We start from the raw sequence: 5213 nt of genomic DNA, 5'->3' as shown, positions 1-5213 counted from the left end.
CAAGGGATTGACCGAGAAACATTTAACAACTGTGCTTCTAATGTTCTCATTGATGTTATAGACACCAATATCCAGCGATTGAGAAGCGCCTTCAATAAGTCATCAAGTGAAGGTCAGACTTCAGGATTAGAAGGACATCATAAGGGCAACTCCTAGAATAAGTCACATAAGATCCTTATGGAGAGTGGTTATTCTTGTTACTTCAAGAAATCTTGGCATTAGGACTTCCGACTAGCTTGTGTTAACCACGACATCAATCTTGTCGGGATTACAAAGAGACCTATGTCATGAATCCTTGAGAAACACTGACCATCATTGTTGCTTGAGATTCAGCTTAGGTTAGGTGTAGAGATATTTCAGACTTAGCATGTCCGAATGAAAATTTGCAACAGTTACCACAAAGTTATTGCTGCTAGATTCTCAAATTATGGACCTCAATGTCAAGCTCCAAAGGATTGAGCTAGATTGCAAAACACATGTGGTTGCGGCTGCCAAAGGCAATTGCGTGCACATGAACTTGCAATGTAACACAATTGAGTCATGGTGGGGACCTCATAGAAGATATTGAAGCTATTAAGCTTCTTCTCTTTCTTGAACAAACCAAGCAGTGGCTTAGTGCGCATAGATGAATGTTTCAAGGAAGGGAGGTAACAACCTTACATCTCAAGAAATTCCGCACATGCATGACTGACTTGCGATGATTCCCGAGGAAAGAAAAAGGTAACTCTACTCAGATCCACAGTGACATCTTTCAGCAAATGCACGTGAACCAGAGAAGATCACTTCTAACATCCAAAACACATACTTCGTGATGACACGAAGATGGTTCTTAAAAGTTTCCAACATTAGTGCCAATTGTTCGATATGAACCTCTTTGGACATGGAGAAAATAAGAATGTCATCGATAGGCTCAACAACAAACTTATCAAGATACTCCAATAAGATGGTCTCATATGTTGTCTGAACGAGGCAAAAGTATTGGTCAGACCAAAGGACACGAACATGTACTCAGGAGAAACACCATGAGTATAAAAATCATCAAGATAGTCCTTGGAACTGAGTTTGATTTGACGATAGACCAAACTCAAATCAAATATTTGGGGAAGATAGCATATCCATAAAGGAGATACTTCCTGACTTCAACACAAACAAAACTAGGCATCCCTTTAAGAAGAATAAAGTCAGATAGAGCTTTTGTCCTTCAACTCTCCAAGTTGTTGTTTAAGCTCAACCAACTAGTCCAGGATATCCAGTACGGTTTCTTGGAGAAGTAGTGATTCAGAGAACCAACTTACTCATGAACTTGACAACACGATCATGTGGCAACATGGCGATACTTCTAGAAAGATATCCAGGATATCACGTACCACCGATATATCTCTAAGTTCGAAAGCGAACATGCTTTATAAGGAAAGCGATGTGGTCTTGAGAGCTTTGGCACGAACCTAACTCTTTGACCGAAGAAGGTGTGAATAGATAACAGACTAGAGAACGCAATCAAACTTCACTTAGTGATTGGTTAAACAATCATGCTAAGAGTGACACAAACGTCCTTGGATTTCGAAGCAATAGGAATGCTAAGAATCTCGGATGGACACATCAATACAAACACCCCAACATTCCCAAGCTTGGACAGCTCGGAGGAAGGGCGAGTAAAGATATGTAAGAGTATCACTTCAACGATAAAGCCATGAGAATTAGCACGGCCTATAGATATAAAAGAGTGTGATACTCTAAGGTAGAACAGAACAAAAAGTGCATAAACCTCACATTTTGCGGATTACAACACTTTGACCGGGTCCTAACAATGGATGAGGTACTGGAGTTTGTTTCTCCTGACATCTCGAAGTGAAATGTCTTGAAAGACCACAAGAGTAACATGCACTAGAAAATACGAATGCACATTTACAACTTGGCTGCTAACTAGCAGAAAAGGTCGGAAAGAAACTAGGAGGAGGAACATGATCAAAATTAGAAATCCTGAGATGTAGATGCATAAGTTAACGCTCTTGCAAAACTCAAGCTGAAAAGGGATGTGTGGCAGGGTCATAGACATAGATGTGAGACTCACAAAGAGCACTCTTGTCGTGATCCATTTGATTCCATAAAGGAACCTCTGCCATAGCTAATGGTAGGAAAGATGTTTTGTTTCCGCAATTCAATCACGACTACAACCAAAGACTTGAGGGCTAGGTGAATTTGAAGTTAGCCATCCTGATGTATGATTTGACCATGGAAAAACATGGGTCAATGGAATGGATCTTGGGTTAAAGGTCAGCATCATGTACCGAGGTTCAAAAGAACCCAGCACAATCCGGGACCTTCGGTTCAAGTCCAAGGTTTAGAACATGGAGAAATGAGTAATTACTATCTGAGTGACAGAAAGGACATTGCGAGGTAGTAATCACAATGTAACTTTCAAGAAGCCATACCTAGCTTCAGAAGTAACCAAGCAAAAAGGAGAGGAGGAGTCCAAGGTGAAAGGAAACTTCGAAGCCTCGAACAGAATGATGTGGAACCCACAAGATAGAGAGATCGTGATGGAAGGAGATCTCACTATTGAAACGAAACATAGAGATAACAAAGAACATACAAGAGTTTAGAGAACTCAACACTAGGTCAACTGGTTAAGGAGCGACCTGCTCTTGGAGCACCTAAGTTTTGAAAGAACATAAGAGATATTAAAACTTTTTCAAATCAACACAACAAGGTAAGGTGTGACTTTGAAATAGAGCGATACCAGATAAGGAGTAAAAAGAATCCTAGTCAGATTTTTTTGCAAATGCTTTTAGCTTTCAAATAATTTTGACAACTACTAGACTCAACATCGACCAATAGAAAGGGTTTCCTACAGGCAGTCCTGCTCTGATACCAAAACCTGTCGGAGACCCCGGGAGGTCGTAGGCTAGACAAACCCAGATCACCATCTGGCATAAGCCTAACCTAGATCTCTAGGGCCTACAGGGTGAGAATCGGTAACACAACAGTGACTCTACAACTCAAAGAGTAATACAAGCTCATAGCTGAGCGAAAGAACCAAAGTATTACAAGCAGAGGTCACTGACCTGACAATTCATCAATCAACGGAAGCGAAGTTATGCTATTCTAAATAGCAAGATAGCAAAAGTCATAAGAGGCCAGGAGCATAACGGCGACGTCCCAGCCCATAGATTCCAGGCTGCCACCTGGGAATCCCAAGCTACTCGTCGATGTCGACCTAGAAACCTTCATCTGTTGGAGAGTCTTCGTCTGAAACAAAGCATGCAAAGCTGAGTACAGGGACTCAGCAAGACTTAGTACAACCTTTTAGCAAAGCTGGTATGCGAGGCTTTATGTGGAGCTTATTTTGCGGAAAGCCAGTTTTCCTTTGTAAAGAAGAGGGAGCAGAAGCTCGTCTATTCAGATAATTTTAAAAGGGGATAAGAGAGCGATATCTCTAGCTCTACTGATCATCATATTGAATCCACCGAATCTTCATCAACAGCTGAACCTATCAACTAGGAGCACCCCCTCGATACCCTGAGGAGGGATCCTTATCACACATTGATTCCAAGTTTTACGATTAGGTTCAAGTTGTCTATGATCAACACGTCCTTCCCCAAGTCATCCGTAACCGTGGACACGGCTTTTCGAAAAGATTTACCCTGCAGGGGTGTACAACTTTACCCACATGCGCCGACCGACTCTTAGCGCCGTACGTTACACACTTCCTTGGTGTGCCGGCAGAGGGTGGTCGACCAAAACCTTTCCCTTGCTTCGCCTATTCCATGAGTCAATCTAACTGGGGAACTCCGTCATCGTAGGTAGCCATTCTCCGAGGCGGTCCCGGTCATTGTGCTAGGGATCCAGTTCAATGCCTCCAGCATCCTTCACCCTAGCCACGTCCCTGTATGATGCACCTTTGAAAACCTTTTCCACGCCTTCGCCATGCAGAATGCCAAATGGAACTCGCAAACTAATTGACTCATGGGTAAGCTAGGCAAGTTCGGGCCAAGGGGTTCCCATGGGCCCCGTGTGGCTGTACGCTCAGTCTTGGTTCCGAAGGTGAGAACTCAGGTCCTAGTATCGGCGAGAACGAGTCAAATCACCACATCCCCATGTGGCGGCCCATCCAAGCCTTTAAACATGTTTATTAAAATCACTGATCTTACCACATCATCCTGCCATACTAGGTTCATTCGCATCTCTGATTCATCAACCGGATGGATCAGAATTCGTCAACTAAGCATGGCTAAGCATATTCGATATAACGGCTCTAGCGATGCACACATAGCTCAAACCTAGTCTTGCTGGGAGCAGTGGATCAGAGTATTTTAGGATACAAGGATGGTAAATGTGACACACCTAGGATAACTATATCTACCGATAAAGCATATTGGAATCGAATGCAATATGTAGGAACCAGAAGTAAAAGCATTTCGAAATCATAATATGAACCAGGCTAGGGCTTGCCTTTGTCCCTGACAAACCAATATGGATCTTCGGAGATCCCATGCTTGACTTGTTCGTCGGTGGACAAACATTGATCTTCGGTGTTGGCGATCTTCATCGTCTCAGCACTTGCTCTATCGATCGCGAAGAAGCAAACACCAGAAAGGTAGGAAAACAATCAACACATGGCATCGATGCAATGCGCATACAATAATGATGATATGAAATGTTAATTAGGTACTGAAATAACCCTAAGACATCATCAAATTAATTGAGGTTCGACGGGACTAGGGTTAGTAGTTCCGGAGCCTCAGAGGGGTTGATTAAATTCTTCTACAACAACTAGGGTTTAAAGTTGTTTAACAATGCATGATTGTGTAACCAAATTGTAGATCTCATTTTTCTAAAAATTTCGATATATTATACATATTTTTCTGATTTAAAATGAATTACTTATGAATTTTAAAAGATTTAATCATTTTAAATCATTTTCTGAAAATTCCTGGAAATTAATAAAAGCCTGACAGACTTGGACCCACATGTCATAGATTTATTCTTTTCTTAAATGTTTTTGAAATTAATAAAAATCTGACAGGGGGCCCCACCTGTCAATGTATTTCTATTTACAGAAATAAAACAAAATGAAAAGAAAAGGGGCGCGGGCCCCACGGGGGTCAACCGCCGGTGGTCAACTCCGGCGGCCGGCGCCGGCGACCATAGCGCGGCGGCGCTAGAGGGTGCCCCTGGACGCGCGGATGGGCACGTCGGACGCGCACGAGCAC

The sequence above is a fragment of the Lolium perenne genome, chromosome 6 (assembly GCF_019359855.2).
Source record: "Lolium perenne isolate Kyuss_39 chromosome 6, Kyuss_2.0, whole genome shotgun sequence".
In the NCBI taxonomy this organism is placed as follows: Eukaryota; Viridiplantae; Streptophyta; class Magnoliopsida; order Poales; family Poaceae; genus Lolium; species Lolium perenne.
This window is presented reverse-complemented; position numbering follows the sequence as displayed.